Source organism: Budorcas taxicolor, chromosome 13 (genome assembly GCF_023091745.1).
Source record: "Budorcas taxicolor isolate Tak-1 chromosome 13, Takin1.1, whole genome shotgun sequence".
In the NCBI taxonomy this organism is placed as follows: Eukaryota; Metazoa; Chordata; class Mammalia; order Artiodactyla; family Bovidae; genus Budorcas; species Budorcas taxicolor.
Window position 1 is genome coordinate 62,153,915 of NC_068922.1, and position 7,057 is coordinate 62,160,971.

Sequence of the window (7,057 nt, forward strand, 5' to 3'; positions counted from 1 at the left end):
CTTTATCTCCCCTCCACCCACCTGCAGTTATTGGTTTGCACTACATGCCGGGCCCAGTGCTGAGTGACATGCAGGATTTATGCTTGTCTCCTTTCTCACCTCCAGTGTCTCCTGACTCCCATCCAGGACAATACAGTGATTATATGAGTAGCTTGAATTTTAGCTGCCTGTGTTCAAATCCCAGGGCTTCCCAGGTGGTGCTAGTGGTAAAGAACCCATCTGCCAATGCAGGAGAGACCTGGGTTCCATTCTGGATCGAGTGGATCCCCTGGAGGAGGGCATGTCAACCCACTCCAGTATTCTTGCCTGGAGAATCCTGTGGAATGAGGAGCCTGGTGGGCTACAGTCCACAGAGTCGCAGAGTCGGACACGACTGAGGTGACTTAGCACACACGCACACAGGTTCAGATCCCATCCCAGCTGCCATGTGGCCTCAGGCAAGTCGCTGAATCTCTCTGACTCAATTTCTTCATCAGTAACTTGGGGATGATGGTTAATATGGTTTTGAGGGCTAACCAGCACTCGGGATGTTGACTCACCCATCAGTTCCTGTTAGCTCATGTTACTGCTGCATTATTCTACCTTCTCATCCTGCCTTCATCTGCTCCTGCCTCTCTACCCAGACCCCAGCACACCTTCCTCCTCTGTCACGAGGACTGCGCCTGCCTGTCCTGTTCTTCACACTCTCCTCTCTTCCATCCTGTCCTCCTTCAGCCCTTCCTTGACCTTGTCTGACCATCTCTCACCTCCGCTGACAGATTTTCCATGGCTGGGTTCTCACGGCCAGCAGAAAACCATCCAGGCTCCCAGGTGTGGCATCAAGGCTGCCTGTGGCTTCAGCCGATCCTCCTGGAGCATGAAGAGGAGGCAGAGCTGGTTCTGTGCCTCGGGCTCCTCATCTGTGAAATGGGAATCGTGTCTGTAGGACTCACTCATAGGTCATTTGAGGATGAAATGAGATAGTCCTCCCAGAATACAGAGAAGACTGCCTGCAGCCTCACAGACCCTAGACTGGCTCTGTTATCGTATTCGCCGCCCTGGATTGGCCTTGCCTCACCTTGTTCTTCCACTTGACCAAGAGCTCCCCAAGGTCAAGGTGAGGGAGGGTCTTTGTTCACCCCGGTGAGTCCCATGGTTGCACAGAGTAGCAGTGAAAACAGCTAACCTCTACTGAGCGCTTACTGTATACCAGCCTTTGTGTTAGATTCTGATGACCCTTTGCTCAGTAAGGTTTTATAGTGACCATAATCAATGGGTATTATTGCCCTGTTTTATTTTATTTATTTATTTATTTTTTATTGCCCTGTTTTAAAGATGAGCACACAGGCTCAGAGATATGGAACTGGACAGCTCCTAAGTGGCAAAGCCAGGGTTTGAACCAGATCCTCCTTCCCCTTAATCCAAAGCCTGGGCTTTTCATGACTGTGCTATAAAAATAATACTTGCTGTGTTTATTGTATGCTTCCTAACTGCCAGACACCGTCCTAAGGACTTTTGATACTTTTGTCATCATCTCTTTGAATCAACCCTTCTTTCTCAGAACTGTTTTTATGTTCACTCTAGAGTTGAGGAAACTGAGGCCCAGAGAAGCTAAGAGACTTGCCCAAGACCACACAGCTAGGAAGTGATGAGGGTCAGCACTTGAGCCCAGGCCCCTGACTCCAGAGCCCAGGTTCTGAACTGCTGCATTTAGGGTGGGCAATGAAACCAGCCAGGTGTGCAGGAAGTCACTTGGTCAGCGGCGAACCGACAGTTCATAAGGGGGACAAGGGTTGAGTTGGAGGGATTGGTGGTGAGGCTGGGTCTATTTCCTGGTCCCAACTCCCCACTTCATGAAGCCCCCACAAGGCCCCCTGCAGGCTGAATCGCCTTCAGGATGAATCACCTCCCAGGGCCTGGTCCCACCAGCTCCAGACAAAGGTGCCCTTTGGCTGCTAAGCCCAGGTGATCTTCTCGGCGCCAGAGCTACAGTAATCCTCTCAGGGGCCCAGGGGGCAGGCTGGCCTCATGACCACCAGGACCTGGCTGGTCTCGGGGCTGAAGACAGCACTGACCTTCATGTGTGCACCGCCCTCTACAGTTCATAGTAGCCGTTGATCCCTGCTCTCTGATGGGAGGGAAGGGCAGATGGAGAAAGGTGCAGTTGCCCCCTCTTTGCCCCACAAAGCTCCAAGCATGTTCCAGACATTTCCTGCGCGATCCTGGAAACCCTGCTGAAGAAGTGTGATATTCTGCCCATTTCTCAGATGGCCAAACTGAGGACCCAGAGAAGAAGGGATTGTCCGGAGCTGAGAGGGCAAGTGGGATGTGGGAACACAGGCGTGTGTGGTTCTTGGGGTCCCTTTCCTGGAACCCTCCTAGCCCTCACAGGAGATCAGTTGGTCCAGGGCCTGGGTTTACACACCCACTCACACCCCTTGTGGGTTTTACCAACTTTCTGCCTTGTGGCGCCAACAGGGACCCAGGATGATGAGAATAAAAATACCACCTACTGAGCACCTACTGGGTGCTGGGCCTTGTTCTCACCGCTTTGCATGATTAGATCACTTGACCTTTATGACATCCTTTTGAGGCCAAGTCATTCTGGTCACCATCTTGACACCAAAGAAACAGGCTTGGAGAAAACTGACAGCAGAATTCAAACGGAGCCTCTGGCTCCAAAGTCTGTTTTCCACTAAAGCACCCGCCGCAGATGAGGAAACTGAGTCCCAGAGAGGCGCTGGCTCAGGGTCCAGTAGTGGCGCTGGCGAGGCTGGCAGGACTTGACATCACCCATGCCTGCCTTCAGAGGCCCCACAGCCCTCAGACAGCAGGGAGGAAGCATCTCCCTGCAGAGTTCAGGGGAGCGCCTGTTTATGCTCAGCCTGGCTTGAGAGCAGGCCTCGGTGGGGGAGAGAAATGCCCCCTCACCCAAGAGAGCTTCTCAGGTGGGCTTCATGGGGAAGGAGGAGATGTCGTCGATTAAGCACGGGGGTAGGGGGTTTTCCCTGGTGGTCCAGTGGTTAAGACTCCACACTTTGAATGCAGGGGGCATGGGTTTGACCCCTGGTCAGACAACTAAGACCCCATGTGCCATGGGGTGTGGCCAATAAGTAAAAAAAAAATGAAAAAAAATGAAGATAGGACGTAGGCCTGGGTTGGGAGTGGGAAGCAAGGAGGACTCAGATTGTTCCCCAGGTTGTATGCAGCGATCAAGAGCATTCATTCATTCATTCATTCATTTGCTACACTGGCATCTGTGCCTGTGCTGGGCTGGGAGTGGGGCACAGGCCTGGTTTGCCCAGAGCAAGGCCATCTCAGTGGGGTGGCAGAGGGCCTTGGGTGTCCAGAGGGAGCATCCGAGTTGGGGGTTGCCACAGCGTTCTAGAGCAGCTGGCATTTCTGCACTAGTGTGACTAACAGAATCTGGGGAAGGGTGTTCTTTGGCAGAGAGGGCACGTGCAGGGGCTGGGAGACAGGGAGGCTGGGGGTGGTGGTGGTGAGAGGAATGGGCGCCACTCGGTGTGGAAGGCAGATCCACCTTCAGTGCCAAGGAGGAGGTCTGGTCTGTGTTCTAGCAGGTCTTGGAGGGGGCAGTGGCTGCCTCTGAGGGGTGGGAGCAGGTGCTGACTGAGAAGGAACAGGAGGGAAAATTCTGGGGTGATGAAGATATGTTAAGATAAGGGTGCAAGCTACATACTGTATAACATTGTCACTATTTAAACACTTAATATTTATGAATTTCACTGTATGTAAATTCTACATCTAAAGAAGAGGATCATTATGGCATGCATGTTAAAGAGTTTAGAGGGAAATATATTGTTAACTGCAACTCTCTTTGAAATACATTTTAAAAATGTTTATTTATTTTTACTTATTTGGCTGCACCGGGTCTTAGTTGTGGCATGCGACCTCTTAGCTGTGGCATGTGGGGTCTAGTTCCCTGACCGGGGATTGAACCCAGGGCCCCTGCATTGGGAGTGCAGAGTCTTGGCCGCTGGACCACCAGAGAAATCCCTGAAATACATTTTTTTTTAAAGATGGATTAATGGATGAATAGATACATAGTAAAGTAAGTATATGGAGAGGGCAATGGCAACTCACTCCAGTACTCTTGCCTGGAAAATCCCATGCACGGAGGAGCCTGGTAGGCTGCAGTCCACGGGGTCGCTAAGAGTCGGATAGGACTGAGTGTCTTCACTTTCACTTTTCACTTTCCTGCATTGGAGAAGGAAATGGCAACCCACTCCAGTATTCTTGCCTGGAGAATCCCAGGGACGGGGGAGCCTGGTGGGCTGCCGTCTATGGGGTCGCACAGAGTCGGACACGACTGAAGCGACGCAGCAGCAGCAGCAGCAGCAAAGTAAGCATAAGAAAATATTAATGGTCGATGTAGCTGGTGGGTGGAATGTGGCAAGTATATGGGTGCTCACTGTACAGTTTTTCAACTTCACTGGTTGTGTGGGCGTTTCATTATGAAATATTGGGAGAAAAACTTCTGCAGGTCAACAGGAGCCAGTCTGCTTGTTCTCTTCACAGTTGCCCCAAGTTTGAAGAGTCAGGTCCAAGTTCAACTCCCCACATTCTCAAATCAGTCCTGTGAGGCAGGTAGTCTACCTACTTAACAGATGGAAATATGTGATGGGAGGCAGAGAACAGGGGAGTGGCTGACCTAAGGTCACACAGTGAGTTCTGGGTCGAGTGAAGCTGAACCAGGGTCAGCTTGATGCTGAGTCTGGGCATGGTTGTCTGCCTTGGCCAGCTGGAGTGGGCAGTGCCTGCTTTCGAGCTGAAAACTAGATGCCTCTGGGGGTGCTTCCACTTCCCCCATCTGGGGTCCTAGCTAGGGTCTCTAGGAATGTGCCCAGACCAGGGGCTGATAAACCCCAGCTCATGTGACACCATCCGGGGTTGAACAAGTTTTCAGAATTAGCCACAAACCGCAAACCCTTGTGGTTTTGAATTTCAGTGCCCAATGTGAGGAGCAAAGCTAGATTCCGGTCTCTCATAATTACATGGTGTTTCCCTCCCTGGGTCAGGGATCAGACTCCGGCTGCTATATAAGGCCAGCCTGTGACCAGATTCAGCCAAAGCATAGGGCCCGGTGAATGGGACCTCTCAAGACCGAGCTGCAGGGACCTCCCGGGGGGTAAGGAGATGCCACCTTCCCTCTTCAGAGTCTGGGCAGGGGGAGCCTGAGGTCTGGGGTGGCAATGAGGTGTGTCCCAGACTGGATACCTGTCTGGGTGACCCTTTTCTGAACCTCAGTGATCTTGTCTGCAACATGGGCATAGTCAGGAGACCTCTCAGGGATCAACTGAAGGGCCTGAGTCCCTTGAATGACATGGGTGAGCAGAGCTGCACTCATCTTCCCCAGGAATGTTGGGGTTGGGTACCTGGGACCTTTACTACCTCCCTGATACTCGTTAGGTGTTTGCTGATGCCAGAAATCCCTCCTTTGATGCCCATCTTTTTAGCTGAAGGTGGTGATCCCTCTTTGAACAGAGAATTCTCTGGGCAGTGGGGTTAGGATGAGGTGAGGAAGCCAGGGGGAAAAATTCTTGAATATATGAGACCGTAATATTCTAGTATGAATGAGTTCCCTGAAATTCTTCCTAGGGGAGCAGGGAAAGAATGGAGGGGCTGTGTGAACTTCAGGGGATGTAGGAGGCCAGAGAAAGGAAAGAGGGTGCATATGTGGAGGGGGTTGAGGCCAACAATATCTTAGTTTGGCCTGGAAGGAACCATGTCCTGCTCTGATTCTGAGTCTGGCGAATGGGTAGACTGGTTTGGTGGAGTAAGAGAAGTTTATTAGACATAAAGGCAGCAAAACAAAATTTCCTAGGGGTTGACCTGCTCATCCCGAAACGCATGCTTCACCCCTCCAGTCTCATAATACTTCACATCCACTTCTTAGGGGTGTGAAATAATAGCCCCCCCAAATAGCTACTGTTTATTGACTGTCTGCTATGTACCAGATGTGATGTGCTGGTGACTGCATGTATGTGCGTGCTAAGTCACTTCAGTTGTCTCTTTGCGACCCTATGGACTGTAGCCCACCAGGCTCCTCTGTCCATGGGATTCTCCAGGCAAGAAGACTGGAGTGGGTTGCCATACCCTCCTCCAGGGGATCTTTCCAACCCATGGGTCGAACCCACATCTCTTATATATACTGCATTGGCAGTGGATTCTTTACCCCAGGCGCCACCTGGGAAGCCATGGGATGGTGACTAGGAAGCTGTAAATTCAAAAGGTCAAATCTCTTTTCTAAGGATTAGAATCCAGAGAGGTCTGATCCAGAGCCCTTCATCTTAATGACATGATGATGGAACAGTCTCCTCCAAAGAGATGGGAAGGGGTATTTGCTAGCTGGCTGGATGCATGCAAGTGTGCTAGGTGAATGTGTTGACAGGTGGATGGACTGATGGAAGGATGTATGGGTGATGGATGTATGAAAGGAAGGAAGGAAGAAAGGATAGGTGGATGGATATAAGATCAGCTTGCTGGTTGGTTGGGTCATGAATAAATGATGGATAGATGGGAAGAAGGATGGATAGATGGATGGATGGACGAATAAGAGGGGGAATGGATGGTTGATGAGTGGGTGAATGGATGGGTGGATGGGTGAATAGAAGGATAAATGGGTAGGTGGTTGGGTGAACAGATGAGTAGGTTTCTCTAGAAATCTCTGGAGAAATTTCCCTAGAGTCTGCCTTCTACAAATTTGCTATTTTGACTGGAATCCCCAATAGAGTATTTTTTCTCTATTCCTGAAGCTCCATTTGTAAAGTTTCATCTGGGGAGATATTAATGAAACATCTATGTTATGGAACAGTTCGGTTAATGATGTCTCCAAACTGACTGCAATTTGCAAAGCTTGGAAGGTGGCATCAGGAACTCTGGGCCTGCCTTCTTACCTGCCCTTGGGTGGCTTCCCCTGTTTCTGGGCCTCAGGGTCTTGGTGTGACTCTTGATGGGCTGGGAAGGGGTGGTGCTAACCCCAGCTGCTGGGCAGGGTGGTGGCACCCAACCACAGCCCTGTGACCCGCTGTCTCCTTAGCAGAGAAGCAGTGCCAGC

General features: G+C 51.0%; 1 non-coding gene across 1 annotated transcript; it reads right to left on the minus strand.

Moving 5' to 3' along the window:
* Positions 1-3,918: 3,918 nt before the first annotated feature.
* Positions 3,919-3,991, minus strand: TRNAG-CCC (transfer RNA glycine (anticodon CCC)). Its single transcript has one exon. It is a non-coding gene; the product is annotated as a tRNA-Gly (tRNA).
* Positions 3,992-7,057: the final 3,066 nt, after the last annotated feature.